Source organism: Caretta caretta, chromosome 28 (genome assembly GCF_965140235.1).
Source record: "Caretta caretta isolate rCarCar2 chromosome 28, rCarCar1.hap1, whole genome shotgun sequence".
Lineage (NCBI taxonomy): Eukaryota > Metazoa > Chordata > Testudines > Cheloniidae > Caretta > Caretta caretta.
Genome location: NC_134233.1, coordinates 6688074 through 6708553, shown reverse-complemented (window position 1 = coordinate 6708553; position 20480 = coordinate 6688074). Strand labels below are relative to the sequence as shown.

At 47.4% G+C, this 20480-nt stretch overlaps 1 protein-coding gene and 1 long non-coding RNA gene across 2 annotated transcripts in view; one reads left to right on the top strand and one right to left on the bottom strand.

Moving 5' to 3' along the window:
• The window catches only part of LOC125629204 (uncharacterized), a 570105-nt gene that overhangs the window by 302701 nt on the left and 246924 nt on the right, over positions 1 to 20480 (bottom strand). The window lies entirely within an intron of this gene.
• On the top strand, positions 14654 to 19808 carry LOC142070379 (uncharacterized). Its single transcript, XR_012666341.1, has 2 exons — positions 14654 to 14833; positions 19686 to 19808. It is a non-coding gene; the product is annotated as an uncharacterized LOC142070379 (long non-coding RNA).

Genomic DNA, 20480 nt, shown 5'->3' with positions numbered 1-20480 from the left:
ACTGCTACCGCAAAAAGATACACAAAGGAATGTATGACGTTGATTAATATACTTATTTACCATCCTTTATCTACTACAATCCTGGTTCTCAGGCCTTGAGCCCAGGCTAAGAAAGCTTCCCACAGTCGCTGTCCCAACAATCAAGTTCTCATGGTTCATATCTAGCCCTTGTCCTTGGATAGAGCAATGTGTGCATTGCTTCTACAAAACAGTCAGGGTGTGCCCTGCCTGCTTCCAGGTGGAATAGCTAAACATGAACCCTTCATCCCCCCGTTTTTTATTTAATGATATTTGGCCATCTCATGGTAGCCGTCAATTTGTTTTGTCATGCTATTTAACTCCCAGACAGACAAGGACATAACTTGGGGAGCTTTCCAGGGCGAAATTTTACAAAGTCTTAACAAGGAAGGAATACATTGTACACAGCAGCAGCAAAAAATAAGCCCAATGATTACAAACGCAGCATAACCAAAAAGCTGCCGCAGCCATTCTAGAGAGGGCAGCCAACCTGTAAGCCAATTCCAAAAACCCTCAAACCCCAGATCTTGGCGTATGTGTGTTGTAAGACTGGCCAATTCAGCCAGTCTAGTTTCTATGGAGTGACTTTTATCAGTTAAATTAAAGCAACACATGTGCTGAAACGTGGAGCAGCCTAGATGGTGTTTCAGGAGCAGAAAATCAATGGCTGCTCTGTTATCCAAAATTGCATCCCTTAATTCATGTTGTTCTGTGTTAAGTAAGGCAATAGCCTGGGATGTTGTATTAATTGCCTTTGCTGCAAAGCATGCCAGGTTATTTAAAGTTTTGGCTGAATACATAGCAAGCGCGGGGACCCCAACAATAGAGGCCGCTAAGGCAGTATACTCAGCATGACTAAAAAGCTCAACATCTGCAATACAATCATCTGAAAGGGGTACACTTCTTTTACTACGTTTTTGACCAGCAAAAGGCAATATAAGTGTCATTCTACTAAGACAGCAAAGGGTGCCATCACTTAAATTTGCAGGAATATAATTAAAGGTGCGTGAACCGCAAGTAAAAAACCATCCTGATGGTAGGATGATATGGCCATAATTGTATGAAACATTAACAGCATGGGAACAATTTAAAAGGGGTTGAGAAATTTTTCGACAGCCCAAGGGCACCTTTGTACTAGTGCAGTTAACTACACGTGCACAGGTGACATTGTGAGCCCCGGCCGGGTACGGTGTGTGGAGGGATATAGCCGTGCGAGGCAGAGTATAGTTGGCCGGGCCCCAATTAGCCATGCTAGAGTACTGGGAAGAAAGATTCGCATAAGCAGAGAACAGTGTCTTATTCTCCATCTCCTCAGGGTGATGACATACTGGAATAAGGCATGTACCTAACAAATCTCCGGCTGCTACAGAATTAGATAGACAAAAGTGGGTAACATTTGCTATTGAAGCCAATCTTTCCCATATGTTATATGTCATTCGGGCTCGTAACTGGGGAAGCGCTTCCGAGCCAACCCCTACAGGAAATAGCAGACACAAAAGGCACACAATCATCACAGAATTAGCAGTGATTTGGGCGAGAATCGCCACAAACAAAGTCTCAGGAGTCTCTGGCTGTTGATCTGCTGCCAGTCTTCGTTGGGCCACGGCGACCAATGCTTTTACTGCTCCCCATGTCACGGGCCGGTTTGGGACACTACGCCTCCTCCGTTTCCGTCCCGTCGTTGTCGACTCAGGGGGCAACGCGGTCTCCTCCAAGGTCAGCTGAAACTCTGGTATGGGATTCGACAGCCCCTGGTGCCATGCCATGTTGTTTAAGTGCCGGTCGCACACACCAAGCTGGAATGGCTTCCAAAAACATGCCCAGTTTCTCTTTAATTTGGTGGCACAGTTCCCGGCAAGGGTCTGGATACAGGAATGGATCAGAATCTCTGTTAGTTACCGGAGCTGGAGTTTCTATTCAAAAATAGCTATTTTTCTGCAGCTATTAGATTTCCAACATTGATTCATTTTATACACATTTTTAGCACCTACAAAGGATAAATTCAACAAAACCTCCACTTCTATTTCCTCAACATCTGAATTGTGAAGGGCAGCATCTCCCATATCATAGGATTAGCTGAGAGAGCTCTTCTGTAGGGACTGGGTTACACATGCTTTGGGAACCAAATACATTGGACATTTTGCCTACTTCAAAATCACTTAATGTGGAATTCTCTCCCCAAATAATCTGACACAATATTGACTTAAACAGTTGAACTACACTGTGATCATATGCACTTCCTCCAGTTAGTTCGGGTTCTGTTGTTGTTCACCATTTCCAAGTGGAGATTTTAAATCACTGCTGTTTCTTTGTTAGCATGTCCAGTAAATTGGAGAGTTCTCTCCTGTTGACAGAACTGCACTTGAACTGTCTCCATGTCATCATGGAGGGATGGTGACACTTTGGATGGGCTAGCACCAGCAGGAGAGTGAATTTGTGTGGGGGGTGGAGGGTGAGAAAACCTGGATTTGTGCTGGAAATGGCCCACCTGTTGATCACTTTAGATAAGCTATTACCAGCAGGACAGTGGGGTGGGAGGAGGTATTGTTTCATATTCTCTGTGTGTATATAAAGTCTGCTGCAGTTTCCACGGTAAACATCTGATGAAGTGAGCTGTAGCTCACGAAAGCTCATGCTCAAATAAATTGGTTAGTCTCTAAGGTGCCACAAGTACTCCTTTCCTTTTGGAGTGTCTAAGGGAATTGCTTGTGTGACTTTGTGGTTAGCCAGTGGGGTAAAACCAAAGTCTTCTCTAGCTGGCTGGTTTGGTTTGCCTTGGTGTGCATAGAAACCCCAGCCTTGGGCTGTAACTGCCCTGCTTTAAGCAATTTGTCCTGAATTGGCACTCTCAGATTGGTCCCGCCAGAACCAGCATTGTTATACAGCTTCACTCAGCACTGTCTCAATAGTCAGTTATGCTATTTACAAAATTTTCAGTATCCTAGCATCCCCCTAATGGGGGACAAAACAGCCACCTTGCCAGAAGTAGCTTTACCAATAGATGGAACCTGGGATTTAAACGCCAAATGATCACACTGTGTTTCATTTTAATTCCCCTTCCAGGTCTTTGACACTTTCATTTCCAGTGATAGCAACTCTGGTATAGGGTTAAGGAAGTCAAAGCGTCATCTCCAAGCACAGACAACTGAGAACGCTTCATCACATGACACTTTGAGAAGTGGAGGGATAGAATGTGATGAAGATAAACTCTGCATGGCTCAGACAAAAGGTAACAGTTCTGCAGTGATGGGGAAGGAGGGAATCTCTGAGTCACCCCACCTCCTTCCAGTAGCAGAGGCTGAAAATAAATTTGTTTTCTTGCCCCTGCTCCTCTTCATTTAAATATAACTTGAAAAGTTCCCAATATAACTGCTCTTCAGCATAACCCAGAGCAACGTGAGAACTGCAATGATACAATCTGTATCATTGGTGACAAACAATAACTTTGCAATAGGAGGAATGGTATAAATGTGATGCTCCCTGGCTCCTGATAGGAAGGGCACACTCAAATTACTCATGAGACAATGGAGTTGATAGAAAGGACAAATGGGTCCACCTCAAAACAGGGCAAACTTCAAAAGGCAAAAATGGGCCACTCATCCAGACAAGCTAAGGGATAATGGTGCTGCAAACAGTTCAAGCAGCTTTAAAAGTTACTATGTGGGAATCAGGAAAAGTAAAGTATTGATAGCCCTAGAGGTTTTTATGGTCTTGATCTCCCTTGCAGATTCTCCTATGGCTAACATGGGCTGAGTGCCAAGAGAAGGTATTCCCACACTCACGTCATTCATAGGGCCCCTCCCTGTGTGGATTTTCTGATGCCTAATAAGGTGCAAGCTTTTAATGAAGGTTTTCCCACACTCATGGCATTCAAAGGGCCTCTCTCCTGTGTGGATTCTCTGATGTTCAGAAAGGCCTGATCAGTGAGTGAAGTTTTTCCCACACTCACTGCATTCATAGGGCCTGTTAGGGTTCCCTCCCCACTCTGAACTGTAGGGTACAGATGTGGGGACCCGTATGAAAGACCTCCTAAGCTTATTTCTATCAGTTTAGGGTAAAACTTCCCCAAGGCACAAAGTCTTTGCCCTTGGATTAGGTAAAACGCTGCCACCACCAAGTGATTTAACAAACAAACAATCACGGAAAGGACCACTTGGAGTTCCTATTTCCCCAAAATATCCTCCCAAGCCCATATACCCCCTGTCCTGGGGAAACTTGAGAATAAACAGGATGAGCACAGACCAGCCTTGGATTTTTAAGACCCCCCAAAAACCCAGTCAGATTCTTAAAAATCAGAACTTTATTAGAAGAACAAAAAAAGAGAAGAGAACAACTCTGTAAGATCAGAATGGAAGATAATCTTACAGGCAGTCAGATTTAAAACACAGAGAATCCCTCTGGGCAAAACCTTAAGTTACGAAAAGACACAAAAACAGGAATACACATTTACTCCAGCACAGAGAATTTTACAAGCCAAAACAAAGAAAACCTAATTCATTTTCTAGCTAGATTACTTACTAACTTTACAGGAGTTCAAGGGCTTGCATCCTTGATCTGTTCCCAGCAAAGGTATGACACAGACAGACAAAAGCCTTTTTCTCCCTGTCAGGATTCCTTCCCCACTCTGAACTCTAGGGTACAGATGTGGGGACCTGCATGAAAACCTCCTAAGCTTACTTTTACCAGCTTAGGTTAAAACTTCCCAAGGTATGAACTATTTTACCCTTGGACTTCCACTGCCACCACCAAACTTTATCTGGGTTCCTGAAAAAACGGAGTTTGGAAACGTCTTTCCCCCCAAAATCCTCCCAACCCTTGCACCCCACGTCCTGGGGAAGGTTTGGTAAAAATCCTCACTAATTTGCATAGGTGACCACAGACCTAAACCCTTGGATCTTAGAACAATGAAAAAGCATTCAGTTTCCTTACAAGAAGACTTTTAATAGAAGTAAAAAAGAATCATCTCTGTAAAATCAGGATGGTAAATACCTTACAGGGTAATTAGATTCAAAACATAGAGAATCCCTCTAAGCAAAACCTTAAGTTGCAAAAAAGACACACAGACAGGAATATTCATTCTATTCAGCACAGCTATTTTCTCAGCCATTTAAAGAAATCATAATCTAACACATACCTAGCTAGATTACTTACTAAATTCTAAGACTCCATTCCTGTTCTGTCTCCGGCAAAAGCATCCCACAGACAGACACAGACCCTTTGTTTTTCTCCCTCCTCCCAGCTTTTGAAAGTATCTTGTCTCCTCATTGGTCATTTTGGTCAGGTGTCAGCGAGGTTACCTTTAGCTTCTTAACCCTTTACAGGTGAGAGGATTTTTCCTCTGGCCAGGAGGGATTTTAAAGGGGTTTACCTTTCCCTTTATATTTATGACACCCCCACTCCAGATCTGAAAGTATCTTGTTCCCTCATTGGTCATTTTGGGTCAGGTGGCAGTCAGGTTACCTGAGCTTCTCAACCCTTTACAGGTAAAAGGACTTTGCCTCTGGCCAGAAGGGATTTTATAGCACTGTATACAGAAAGGTGGTTACCCTTCCCTTTATATTTATGACAGGGCCTCTCCCCTGTGTGGAGTCTCTGATGTTCAGAAAGGGCTCATCTGCTAGTGAAGCTTTTCCTACACTCATTGCATTTATAGGGCCTCTCCCCTGTATGGATTCTCTGATCTTGAAGACGACCTGATCTGCGAGTGAAGTTTTTCCCACACACACTGCATTCATAGGGCCTCTCTCCTGTATGGATTCTCTGATGCCTAATAAGGTGCGAGCTGTGATTTAAGGTTTTCCCACACTCACTGCATTCATAGGGCCTCTCCCCTGTGTGGATTCTCTGATGTTCAGAAAGGGCTGAGCTCTTAGTGAAGTTTTTCCCACACTCGGTGTATTCACAGAGTCTCTCACCTGTGTGGATTCTCTGATGCTTTATATAGGCTGAGTAGTCACGTACATTTTCCCCACACTCAGTGCATGTATTTTTTCTCTTTCCCCTGAGGATTTCGCTCTGCTGTGGTTTCCTTGATGTCCTTCTGAGTTCCCCGACAGGAAATAAATTTACTCACTTTCTCCCCTGGCTGGTTTCCCTGCTCTCTCTCTCTGATCTGTGCTGAATCTCACAGGATTGTCTCTGCTCATGACTCCTGGACACATTGCTTTTCAATCTTTACAATAATGCTCTCTGTTTATCCATTTGCTCAACATTTTCCTGCTGAGAATTCTGCTCTTCTTTCTCACATGCCATTGCATCACCTCCTGTGATAGAAACAGAAACCTCAAACAGGGATGGAAAGGGGAAAGCCAAACCAAAATAAGTGCTGGAGAGAGGTCAAATAAAAAATCAGGACCTCAACTCCCCCAAACTCTTCCCCCAAATGTAGTAGCAGGATTTTATGTTTGTATTTTATATAATTTAGAAAGAAGAATAAAGAATAAGAATGTAGCATGTATTAAATGTATTGGTGTATGATTTGATCATATCCTGCCAGCCACCCTTTTTGAATAACAGAAAGGAACGGCCTAATGGGACAGTGGGTAGAGATACATCACCCAGAATCTGTGTCTGAACTGATTTCTAGGCAATAACAGACATTTGAGGGTCAGCAATTTGTTGTAGGTGTAGCATTTTAAAATAAGTAAAAGAATGCCATGATTGTTTTCTTTTGCATTGAAATTTGATATTCCTGTTTAAAGTGTTGTGTGTAAATTAATTCTATTTTGTGTGTGAATGAGGAATATATGTGTTAAGAGGTAAGTGTGAAGGTCATCGCTGAACCAGATGTACGAGGGAGGAACTGGAGACAGACGTAAGGGCACCAGGAGGCTGCAACACGCCCCTATTGAAATGTCAGAGGAGGGCAGATTGATGGTGAGACACTCTAAAGATGAGACAGGCACCTATCAATGGGGACAAGACAGCTGTGACCAAAACCAGTATGGGATAACTCCCTGAGGAACTTGATGAAAGAAAAAGATAAAGGATGAGATGGACAATTTAAGAAAACAAGCACTCCTCATACAATAATTGATTACAGCATGCTGGTGCAAAACTCATTGGTCCCAGTGAAGGAAAATCACTATATAAACAGGGTGCCTTGCCATGAAACTTTGGGTTCGTCCTGCCAAGACTTCCTCAGAGCATCATGTCATGACCAACAGATCTCCTACCTGTGATCAATCTAGCGGGCCATTAGACTGATCCAGACTCTGGACTGGTAACTATAACATCGACTAGCGGGACAGTGTATGTGTGTGGTGTGAATGAATGCATATGCTAATTGATGTAGCTTCAATAAATGCGGCGTATTGCCTTTTCCCCTGAAAAAAGATCCTTTGTGCTTCTTATAAGCATAACACAAATAGGAGAGAGGAGGGGATCAATTTGGCTTTCACATCCCATCCAAATTTGCAGGGTGAAGGAAGGAAGATACTGTCTGGTGTCTGCTAGGATCTACAGGAAGCCATGAGCTATATTTACCCTGAGGATACGACCCCTGCTAGGTGTTAGAGAGCTTATTCCTTCACTCTCCCACTTCCCTGGTCCTTCTCGCATGAACAGAGAGCAACAATACCCAAAGTCCGAAGGTGCAAACAATTTGATGTTTATTGGGGTGAACTTCCAGTAAGCTTAAATACAAGTTCCTTTTTCCTTATTTTTGAATCCCAACTTACTTCCTGTTTGCCCCTAATTTATATAGTAATATTCTTAGCTATACCTTAACCAATCATTCTACTGAGATTTAACTAACCAATCCTAACATATTGTAACATGATTAGCTAACCAATTATATCCCACCACCTTAATTAGTTTACGCCCAGCAAAATTAATTATACAGCAGACAGGAACAATTACAGAACCAGACAGAGACCATGCCAATAAACAATAGCAAAGTGGGAACTATAATGACAAAACAATACAGAAGTGAGGATTTCACAACTACATCTATAAAGACATAAGAGTTTCCCAGCTGTGTCTATTGATAAGTGAGTTCTTACCAGACAGAAAACTATCAACCTCAGTTTCCTTTTACATCTTCTAGGCACTTCCCTTTCGCTGGAGGTGATAGGCACTATCAGGACAGGATTGTATTCCTAACAGCCCAATAGTACCTTCTTTCAATGGGACTACTTTGGAATGTGAGGATGTGACCGGTCGCTTCCCAGCTTATGGCTGCCTCTGTCGCTTAGCCAAAGGCCTTAGCCTAAGAACAGGGCCTCAGACTGTCACAGTAAGAGAAGGACCTTACAGTGGCAGACAATGATTTTGATTCTTTCTTTTATACCTCTAACTAGCCAAGTGATACGAATACACCTAAATTCTTAAAGTACAGGCCTTTGCAGACAGGCCTGAATATCTATATCCTAACACTAGGGACAACAATGAACTGAGAGACCTCCCAAGGGCTTTGTAGGGTGTCCCAGATGTTTCCTTCAGGCACTTACAGATTCTGAGTTAGTTTAAATGTTTCCTCTCAGGATCTCTCTTTCCTCTGAACCCTGGAGGTCTGGGACCCATGACTCTTCCCCTTGTTCCACCTGGGAGATCACATCAGGTTTGGATACTGAAAACCCTGCTCAGATGAAAGAAAACAAAGGAGTTCAGTTGCTTTCATAAGACTTTGTCATAAAAAAAAATTCTATTAATTTAACTTCAGTACTTAGTGTGACCTGGTGTGCCATGGGCAGTCCTCACTGAAAATGCCAAGGTCAGGGCAGGCTGAAAAAGGGAAAGCAGATGCTCCTAAAACTGGTGGTTAACACTGAAGTTAAACTCACTGACCAGTCACAAAGAGTGCTTCCGATCACCCACACTGGTTATTGAGAAGCTGAAAACAGAAATCATACAGCCCCCTTTATTGCATTCCAGTTCTCTGACTCCCAATCAACACTTAAGTCCAGTGCAGTGAGAGGTTATTTAAAAACTCTGTGCAAATAGACAAAACGTTCTTCTGACCCCAAAGGGTCAGCCACATTACCAGGTCAGAATAGGTTTGGATCTTACACAAAATACGATGCTGCCTGCCAATCCTTTAGCATCTAAACTAAAGGTTTATTATAAAAGAAACAAAGAAGAAGGGAGCTGTTAAATGGGAAAGCAGTCAAATACATTCATAAATCTATATATCAGGTTCTTAGGAGTACTGGTGAGTTGCTGGCTTGAAAGTCCATCTGGAACACAGCCACAGCTTGGATGGGTCATTTAGTCCTTTGTTCAAGGCTTTAGTTTGTAGAAAAGTTGCTCCAGAGGTAGGAAGAGGGATTGAAGACAAAATGGAGTTGATTCAGCTGCCCTTTATATTCCTTTTGTCATGTGGCTTGTACTTCCTGTGTCCCAAACACAAGCTTCACAGCACATGGCATGGAAAAGCCTTGGAGTTCTCAGTACACAGGCATAACCCTGTATGTTTTGCTGACTCAATAGATATTTCCCATTAGTACTTTCCATGGGTTCATTGTACAGATGATGACCCTGGATGGGCCATCGAACAGGCTAGGCAGTACTGATGCCAATATGTCTGGGTGTGTCACCCAGAAATGCTGCACAAGTCTGGAAATACATGTATACCCTACATTTCTATAATTTACAATACAAAGGTGATACAAACATAGAAACAAAATTATAATACTTGGAAAATCATAACATTTTCACTGACACCTTACATGGCATATCTAGTGCGATTCATTGCAATTTTATCATATTGGTATTAATAATAAAAATAATAATAAAAATAAAGTGTCTCACAATTCCATACGGTGTCACACTTAGTAAACCAGGACCAGCTCCACATGTCCTTGAAGATGCCAAACACTCTGCTTATGAGGGATTGAAATACCTGCTGGGAACACACACAGACAGAGGCTGTGTCAGTCTGTACCCCTATGTTCACTCTTCTAGAAAATTATGACCAATTTTGTACATATTCTGGCTTGTGAGGTATCATTTGAAAATGCATAATCTACTGACTATTATCCTCCTGTTAAAATGTGTAGCAACACTGTATGTAAAGTTATGAGGTTTTACTGTGTGATATTACTGAAAAAGTTACAATGCTGGAGAACACCACAGACCAGTTCCTCAGAGACAGCAAGGCAAACAGCTGGTCAAACAGCCATTCTCCGGCAGGGAGAAGGTGTGAAGAAGACATTTACATTCCATCACAGGGACCATTTGAAGCTCATATCTACAACAGACAGCCTGTCACCATTACTCAACTGAGAACTGAAGTTGTTTCTAGTACAAAGGACTGAATTATAAAAAGAGGGGAGGAAAATGCTTGAGACTCTCTCTCCCCCCTTTCCCTCTGCTCATGACAATTCCTGAAGAACTGAACTTGGGTGGCAGGGGTGGGTTAGGGGGAGTCCTGGCTGAAAGAAAAGTCAGCCTGTCTCAGCATATAGTGAGAAAAACATTGGCTTTGAATCCGTTTTACCTTGTTAAGTTACATGTTAGTTCGTGTTTTATCTTGCATTCCTTTTGTAAACAATTCTGACTTTTATGCCTCATTACCTCAGGAGTGGCTGTTCTCACATTAAAGCAGTGTAAAAGGCACCCCAGCTTGGGGAACTGAGGAGACACAGCAGTTCACCAGTACAGATTGTACTGTGGTTAATGTCACAGACACTCAATTTCAAAGAGTCTCGTAAAACACACAGAAAGTAAATCCATGTCCCAGAAATTGAAGACTCCAGATAGAGGGCAAGTTGCCCTGGCACTGCTTCTTGCTGACAGAGAGGTCCAGAGACAATGAGAGAGTTCTGGGGAAGTTGTGAACAGTAAACATGGGCTGGTGGGGTTCAGTGGAGAAAGGGAACAGGAAGGGCAGGGATATTACTGAATGCAGGATCTCAGCAGTCCTAGATGTCCGGATAGCACATATTGCAGCCCATTGGGAAACATAATCTCAACTATACATATAAAATGATGGGATCTAAATTAGCTGTTTCCACTGAAGAGAGGGATCTTGGAGTCACTGTGGATAGTTCTCTGAAAACATCCACTCAATGTGCAGAGGCAGTCAAAAAGCGAACAGAATGTTGGGAATCATTAAGAAAGGGATGGATAATAAGCCAGAAAATATCATATTGCCTCTATACAAGTCCATGGTACACCCACATCTTGAACACTGTGTGCAGACACGGTCACCCCATCTCAAAAAAGATATATTGGAATTGGAAAATGTTCAGAGAATGGCCAACAAAACAAACAAACACACAAAACTAGGAGTATGAAACAGGTTCTGTATGAGGAGAGATGAAAAAGACAGGGACTTTTCAGCTTGGAAAAGAGATGAAGGGGGCATATGAGAGAGGTCTATCAAATCATGACGGGTGTGGAGAAAGTAAAGAAGGAAGTGTTATTTACTCCTTCTCATAACACAAGGACTAGGTATCACCCAATGAAATTAATAGGCAGCAGGTTTAAAACAAACAAAGGGAAGTATTTCTTCATACAACCCATGGTCAACCTGTGGAATTCTTTTCCAAAGGACGTTGTGAAGGCCAAGACTATAACAGAGTTCAAAAACAGAATATGATAAATTCACAGAGGATAGGTACATCAAAAGCTATTTTTGAGGATGGGCAGGGTTAGTGTCCCTAAACTCTGTTTTCCATAAGCTGGGAATGGGTGACAGGAGATAGATCACTTGATGATGACCTGTGCTGTTCATTCCCTCTGGGGCACCTGGCATTGGTCACTGTTGGAAGACAGGACACTAGGCTAGATGGACCTTTGGTCTGACCCAATCTGGCCGTTCTTATGTACTAAGGAATCTAGTGAGTCCAGTGTAATAGAAAGAAGTAGGAAAATCCCTGGGTGTGGAGAACCCTGCTCACCAACAGGGAAGAATTAGTAGAGGAAGCAAAAGTGGATGGGAACCCTTTAAAGCGCCCCCCAAGCCCTGCTGCTGGATCCCCAGGGTAGCGGTGGCAGGGCTCCTGTGGTGGTTTAAAGGGCCCAGAGCTCTGCGGTGGCTGGAGCCCCGGGCCCTTTAATTCGCCCCTGAGCCCCGGGGCTCTCAACCGCCTCTGCAGCTGGTAGCTCCTGGGTGATTTAAAGACCCTGGGGCTCCCAGCCACAGCTGGAGCCCCGGGGCCTTTAAATCTTGGTCTTGATTTAAAGGCCCCACTTCTTCCAGTTGAGGCCATGCCCCACTCAGGACTCCAGCGTACCGTTACTTTCACCCCTGGATTTGCTCCTGCAATTGCTAATGGGAGGAGAAATGGGGGGGGGGGGCGCTGTTTCTGTAGAGTCATTTTAATGCCAGACCCCAACATTTTCCCTTGGTTTCTTTTAGTTACCTGGAGTCTCTGGCTCAGAATTTAGTATTAATAGGGCCTATAGGGCTAGTACCATCTGGAGAAAGTCATCACCTGGGCCCGCAGAGAATGAGCTTTAATTAAGGTCACTTTCCAGCACAGAAGCCCCACTGGGGGAGCAGCAGCTGCTAAGCCTGGTCTCCCAGATCACAATAGAGGCTGCAGCGTCTGACCCAGGAAGCTGAACCCCAATATCATGAGCAGAGCGGGACAGAGCGTTTCAGCAGCCTTCCCTCCTTTAGCTCTCTGGGGAGAGCAGCTAATGAGAGCACTTCCTCACAGGGAGACTTGCTAATCTCATTTGCCCCACTGTTCATCTGGAGTCACTCCTTGTCTTTCCATGCAGTGACTCTGGATTATCAATGGTCTCAATGAAACCAGATTTCAGAAAGAATGAGTCCAGAACGCTGTGGAAGAGATCATTGTGTGGCAATGCTAATCGCCTTCCCACCTCCCTCACCCCCCCGGATCTAGGACAAGGACTAGGGGCACGAATTTTCGCAACAGTACCGGAAGTTCCTGCAGTTTTCAAGAGAGGAGAAAAGCAAAATCTGTGTTTGATAAGTGGATAGAAAGTTATCACTGTGACTGGGCATGGCCGGGGAACGTTGGGCAATGCTTGGAGCCAGGATTCTGGCACAAGCTGATCAGGGAGAAGGAGCATGGTTAGTAGCAGCCCCCAGACACCCCCCCAGTATCCAAACCCCCAGCCAGGATCTCACCAGATATTCCCTGGGACCCAGCCCCCAACCTCTTACAGAGGTCTCTTACAGAGACCATTTGTCATGCTGTGTGGGATACTTCTAGACCCACGCTGCACCCAGAGTGACCTCCTCATCCTGTGCCAGCTGGAGAAAAGAAAAGGGTCCAACCAACTCTCCTGGTACCAGCTGGGAACCACTGATCCCCCAGACAGGGGGAGGCCTCTGGCTTTGATGTGTATTAAAGATATGCTGGTCTCTTTCATCAGCAAACCTTTTAACAGAGATACAGCGGGGAACAAATGATTCTCAAAGGGGAGGGGAAAGGTGATCACTGGGCAATTTAACCCCCTGCAACCTCCAGGATGAAGAACGACTCAGGGCCAGAGGTTCCCTCCAAGGAAGGAGAAGTTGCTGGGATTTAGAAACATGGGGAACAGCCCCAAACCCAAGAGGATTTCTAATTGACATTTGATAACACAGAAGAGGAAAACCTGAGTTTTGAGATCAATGTTCTGAAATGAAAGAAAAAGGGTGCAAACTGGAGGCATTTTGGATCCATTATGCAAATTATAGAGGGGAAAGTGGAAAATCAGAGGGATTTTATATCAGCTGTTGATATGAGGTAAAATCTGTGTGTATTTCACATCAATATTTGATAAATGAATAGAGAGGAATGGGGCAACATTTGCAAACACTTTATATCCATGTTCAAGAATCGGAGAAAAGGTGGGAGCAGTACTACTTAAGAGGATCTGGGGGTTACAGTGGATCACAAACTGAATCTGAGCCAGCCCTGTGACTGAGCTGTAACGAAGGCTAGTTCAGTTCTGGAACAGGGGCCCCGGCGCTGGCCAAGCGGGGCGGGGCGGGGGGACCCGGGGCGGGGCCGGTCCTAGGGGCGCTGCCCGGGCCCCGGAGAGCAGCCGGGCCGGAGGCCCCGGGGCTGAGGCTCCGGCCGCCCAGCGAGCAGCCCCGGCCCGCGCTCCCCGGCTCCCCCCGCAGAGGCTCGGGGAGAGTCAGGCTGACCCCGGGGCCCTCCCTTACCTGGGCTGGAGAGGGAGGAAGCGCCCCCCGGAGCAGGCTGGGAGATGTAGTTCCTGACTCTCCCGGCAGCGGAAGTGACGTGCGGCGGAGGGGCTAAAGAGGCGGGCTCCGAGCGCGCGCGCGGCGCTGCGGCTCTGCCTGGCTCGTGCGGGGCAGTTGGAGCCTCTCCCGGAGGCGGAGGAGGGGTTCGTCGACTTGATTATGTAAAGAGTTGTCACTTTGGATGGGCTAGCACCAGCAGGAGAGTGAATTTGTGTGGGGGGGTGGAGGGTGAGAAAACCTGGATTTGTGCTGGAAATGGCCCACCTGTTGATCACTTTAGATAAGCTATTACCAGCAGGACAGTGGGGTGGGAGGAGGTATTGTTTCATATTCTCTGTGTGTATATAAAGTCTGCTGCAGTTTCCACGGTACACATCTGATGAAGTGAGCTGTGGCTCACGAAAGCTCATGCTCAAATAAATTGGTTAGTCTCTAAGGTGCCACAAGTACTCCTTTTCTTTTTGTGAATACAGACTAACACGGCTGTTCCTCTGAAACCTGTCTCTACCCCGTCGTGCTTCCCGGCTCTGCGCATGCGCACGCGCACATCGGGCGGGGGCGGGGCTGGGGCTGGGGCTGGGGCTGACCTCACACAGGCTGCATTTCCCAGGGCGCCGGGCACGTGGGGCCCCCCCCCCTGGCTTTAGGTTCCGGCAGCCCCGGGCTCCGCCCGCCCCCCCGCGGAGCTGCAGCCTCCAGGTACCGGAGCGAGCCCCGGGGCCGGGCGGTGACGCTGCCCCAGTGTCCGGCGGGGGGGGACCAGCCCCCCCCGGGGTCCCTGCGTGGGGCCGGGCGGGGGGGGGAGACCTGGGGAAAGGGGTGGAGGGAAAATGTCGGCGCAGCCCGGACATGGCCGGGGGGGGGGAGAAGAGCCGGGGCCCCCCGAGGGGCGGAGAGGGAAAGGGGGGGGCTGAGATCCACAGCTACAGACTAGGGACCGAATGGCTAGGCAGCAGTTCTGCGGAAAAGGACCTAGGGGTGACAGTGGACGAGAAGCTGGATATGAGTCAGCAGTGTGCCCTTGTTGCCAAGAAGGCCAATGGCATTTTGGGATGTATAAGTAGGGGCATAGCGAGCAGATCGAGGGACGTGATCGTTCCCCTCTATTCGACATTGGTGAGGCCTCATCTGGAGTACTGTGTCCAGTTTTGGGCCCCACACTTCAAGAAGGATGTGGATAAATTGGAGAGAGTCCGGTGAAGGGCAACAAAAATGATTAGGGGTCTGGAACACATGACTTATGAGGAGAGGCTGAGGGAGCTGGGATTGTTTAGCCTGCAGAAGAGAAGAATGAGGGGGGATTTGATAGCTGCTTTCAACTACCTGAAAGGGGGTTCCAAAGAGGATGGCTCTAGACTGTTCTCAATGGTAGCAGATGACAGAACGAGGAGTAATGGTCTCAAGTTGCAGTGGGGGAGGTTTAGGTTGGATATTAGGAAAAACTTTTTCACTAGGAGGGTGGTGAAACACTGGAATGGGTTACCTAGGGAGGTGGTGGAATCTCCTTCCTTAGAGGTTTTTAAGGTCAGGCTTGACAAAGCCCTGGCTGGGATGATTTAATTGGGGATGGGTCCTGCTTCGAGCAGGGGGTTGGACTAGATGACCTTCTGGGGTCCCTTCCAACCCTGATATTCTATGATTCTCTGATCCCCTCGGATTTACCGCTGCCCCCTCCCGGGGCTCCCCCCGCTCCCGCCCTGCCCCCTTCGTCTCCCATCAGCGATGAGCAGCAGCCCGGGTGACCCCCCCCTTCCCCCACCTCCCTGAGACGGGCTCTGCCCCCCCCGGACCCCGTTTCCTCCCCACTTCGCCCGTGGCCAGTTCAAATCACAGCGTTGGGGTGTGTCCCCCCCACTTTACCTGCAGTGACTTGTCCTGGTTTAGGGGGGAATCGTTCCCCGGAGTGATTTCTGAAACGGGCAGAGGGGGGCAGAGCCCCGAGACAGGGACTGGGCTGGGCTGGGCTGGGGGGGGGCCAGGAAGGGGAGGGAGGAGCAAGTGCCCCCCCCATGGAGACGGCCCAGTCCTTGGTTTCCCAGCCCCCGCTACTTCCCTGCCCCCACCCTGCCCAACCCAGCAGTCCCCGTCCCCCCAGCCCCGACGCCTGCTAGTCACATTGCCAGACCCCACTGCCAGCCCCTCCCCACAGCCAGTGACCTTCTGACTCCAGCCCCACTCCTTTCCCCTGTGCAAGCCACATCACCCAGGGGTCCCTGCCGGCCATGTGAATGTGAGGCAAGAAGAATCCATCCCACTCTGTTGTTGATTGAATATCACTGTATAATCCCCTCAAATTTCCCCTCCTTTCTCTTGAACTGTTGAATGGTGACATAAAATCTCCCCAGATGTTGGTGCTTCTCTCTAGTATTCGCAAATATTTAGTTTGTGCCCCATTTTTTCCTCAGTTCTGAAATACTGATATTAAATTCTTGAAAATCTTTCTGCTTTACTCTCCAGGTGTCTGACTGAGATCAGGGCTCTTATCATACTGAGCGTGGCTCAGGCCTTGCCTGAGATCAGGTCCCCCAGTATGTTGGTTACTGCACAAACCCTGGCCAAGTTTAGGGCACTTGTTATGCCAGGCACTGCACAGACCCCTACAGAGAGCAGGGACCTTGTTGTGCTGGGTGCTACAGTAACCCTGACTGAGATCTGGGTCCCTGTTCTGCCAGGCACTGGAGAGACCCCAGCAGAGGTCAGACCCCACTGTTGTGACAAGTGCTGTGGAGACCCCAGCTGAGATCTGTGCCCCTGTTGTGCTGGGCACTGTAGAGACCCCAGCTGACATAAGGCCCCCCATTATGCCAGGTAAAACTGAGACCTGGACCAAGATCATGGCCCCCCTTGTGCCAGGCAGCGCACGACTGCTGCCCAGATTGCTTCCTCCATTGTGCTGGGCACTTCAGAGACCTCGACTGAGACCCGTGTCCCCGTTGGGCCCGGCACTGCACTGATCCCCGACCAAGATCATGCCCAAACACTGGGCACTGTACAGACCCTGACAGAGATCCTGCCCCCACATTTTGCCAGGTGCTGCAGGGACCCCAAACAAAATCGGGGATCCTGTAATGCCGGGAGTTGCAGAGCCCCCGACTGAGGTCAGGCCCCTTGTTGTGCAGTGCTCTGCATAGACACTGACAAAGATCAGGGTCCCCATTGTGACAGGGGCTGAACAGACACCAAGGGTATGTCTACACTGCCATTAAAACCCTCCAGCTGGCCTATGCCAGCTGACTCAGGCTCACAGGGCTCGGGCAAAGGGGCTGTTTAATTCCAGTGTAGATGTCTGGGCCTGGGCTGGAGCCAGGCTATAGGACCCTGCGAGGTGGGAGGGTGCCAGACCTTGGACTGCATCCCAAGCCAGAACATCTACACCACAATTAAACAGCCCCACAGCCTGAGCCATGTGAGCCCATGTCAGCGGGCACGGGCCAACCGCCGGTGTCTAACTGCAGTGTAGACATGCCCACAGTGACAGAGAGTCCTTGCCGCAAAAACCTCAAAGGCTAAATAGGCAAATGGTGGGAGGCTACTCTCCATTTTACAAATGGGGAAACTGAAGCTCAGAGAGCTGAAGTAATTTGCTCAAGTTTGCATTGAGAGTTTGGGGCAAAACTGGGACCTGAACCCAAATTGTTTGAATTCTTGTGTCTCCCCTTAACCCCAAGCCCAGCTTGTGTGTGTACAGCGTTGTTGTGGCCTGTGTTTGTATTGCATTGGCTTCCAAGGGAGGCTGTGGCATTTCCTTCATTGGAGGTTTTTAAGATCAGGATTAGAGGTACACCAGTCTGGGAATGTCGAGGGCAGAGGTGGGCAAAGTACGGCCCGTGGGACTGTCCTGCCCAGCCCTTGAGTTCCTGGCCAGGAAGGATAGCTCCTGGCCCCTCCCATGCTGTCTCCCATTCACCGCAGCCTCAGTTTGCCACGCTGTCAGTGCTCTGGCCCGCTGCTCCTGCCGGGCAGCATGGTGGTGTGGCTGGTTCTGGCCGGGTGGTGGGGCTATGAGCTCCAGCTGCTCTGAGTGGTATGGTAAGGGTGGGGAGCAGGGGGTTGAATAAAGGGCAGGAGGTTCTGGGGGGCAGTGAGGGGACAGGGAGCAGGGTGTGGTTGGGTGGGGCGGAGGTTCTTGGGGGGGCGGTCAGGGGACAGGGAATGTTGGATAGGTGTGGGAGTCTGTCGGGGGCGGGGATGTGGAGGGGTCAGGGCAGTCAGGGGACAGGGAGAAGGGGGAATGGATGGGGGTGGGGTCCTGGGAGGGGGTGGTCAGGGGTCAAGGAGCAGGGGGGGTTGAACGGGTTGGGAGTTCTGAGGGGGGCAGTAGCAAGTGGGCCCTCTGTACAGTTGTGCAACCATGATGTGGCCCTCGGGCCAAAAAGTTTGCCCACCCCTGATCTAGTGATACTTGGTCCTGCCTCATCACAGGAGACTTGAGTAGATGACCTCCCAAGATCCCTTCCAAGCCTACATTGAAATAATTCTGTCTTGTGCTGTGTCATGTTCTACGCTGAGCTGTTTTGCAGGGTGCCATTTGGAACTGTGATGCACCATGTTGTGTTGCATAGTTTTATGGTGTATTGTTTTGCCTCAGCTTGTTTGGTGCCTGTGTTGTGTTGGTTTGAGTCGAGCTCTTTTCCATTGTGTACTTTAGGGTGTGTTAGTTTGCATTGTGTGGCTTTCTTCTGCTTTGTGTTGTCATTTTATGCTGTGGAGTGCAGTTTTTTGTTATTGTTTTTCTGAATTGCCTGACATTATGTTGTGGTGGGGATTTTTCTGTATGTTGTGTTTTATATGTATATATTGCATAGCATCATAGAAATGTAGGGCTGGAAAAGACCTCAAGAAGTTATCAAGTCCGGTGCTCTCTCTGCTGAGGCAGAACCAAGTATATGTAGATTATCTCTGACAGAGGTTTGTCCTGCCTGTTCTTGGAAACTTCCAGAGAAAGAGACTCCACAGCCACCCTTGTAAGACTATTCCAGAGCTGAACTACCTTAGCTCTGGGGATTGACTACATGCCATTGTAGGCAGTCCCATCCTACCAATCCCTCCAGAAAGGTATCGAGCTCAGTCTTGAAGGTAGTTAGGTTTTTTGCCCCCACTGCTTCCCTTGGAAGGCTGTTCCAAAACTTCACTCTGATGGTTAGAAACCTTCGCCTAATTTCAAGCCAAAACTTATTGATGGCCAATATCCATTTGTTCCAGTGCCGCCATTGGTGCTTAACCTAAACTCCTCTCCGTCCCTGGTGTTTTTCCTCTGATGTATTTATAGAGAGCAATCCTTTCTCTCTTCAGCCTTCTTTTGGTTAGGCTAAACAAGCCAAGCTGTTTGAGTCTCCTCTCGTAAGGCAGATTTTCCATTCCTCAGATCATCCTAGTAGCCCTTCTCTGCACCTGTTCCACTTTGAATTCATCTTTCTTAAACATGGGAGACCAGAATGGCCCGCAGTATTTCAGATGAGATCTCGTTGGTGCCTTGTATAACAATACTAACTTACTGCTTATTGCAAAAATTATTGCACTATTAATTTTCATCCCATTTCTTTTACTCCAGCTTTCAAGGTCATGCAGATCTTCTTGGATGATTTTCCCGTCCTCCATATTGGCAATACCTCCCAGGTTTCTGTCACACTCCTACTTTTTGTGCCAAGGTCACTAATAAAAATGTTGAATAAGATTGGTCCCAGGACTGATATGAGGAACTCCACTAGTAACCCCCCTCCAGCCTGACAACTCACCATTCAGTATGACCCCTTGTAGTCTCCCCTGTAACCAATTCCTTATCGACCTTTCAGTTCTCATATTAATCCCCATCTTCTCCAATTTAACAAATAGTTTCCCATGTGGAACTTACTGACATCCAGGTAGATTAGAGCTACTGCATTTCCTTAGTCCAAAAAATTAGTTACCTTCTCACAGAAGGAGGTCAGGTTTCTCTGGCAGGAGCTACCTTTTCTAACACCATGTTTTATTTATTTATAGTGCTGAAGGCCAGAAGAAACTGTTAGGAATAGGCTGAGAATGGCCATGTGGAGGTGGGGGAGGGGATGGCAGAGTGTGTGGAGCTGGTGGAGAGTAGGGGATGCTGGAGGGGTATCTGAGATTTTGTTTTGAAGGAGTCCATGTCTCTGCTCCCTGTGGCTTTGGTCATTCTGTACCAAAGCAGCACATCAGCAGACCAGATGCACACACCATAGCTCCACCTGGAACACGCAGCATTCACTTCCAGATGGGATTGACGATTTCTCAGGGGCCCAGTTTGATAGGCCTGGCTGGGGTGGATTCAGTTGGACAGCGGCCTCGGGCTCTGATGGTTTGGGATGTTCTTTTTGCATAGCCAGCTCTTTCC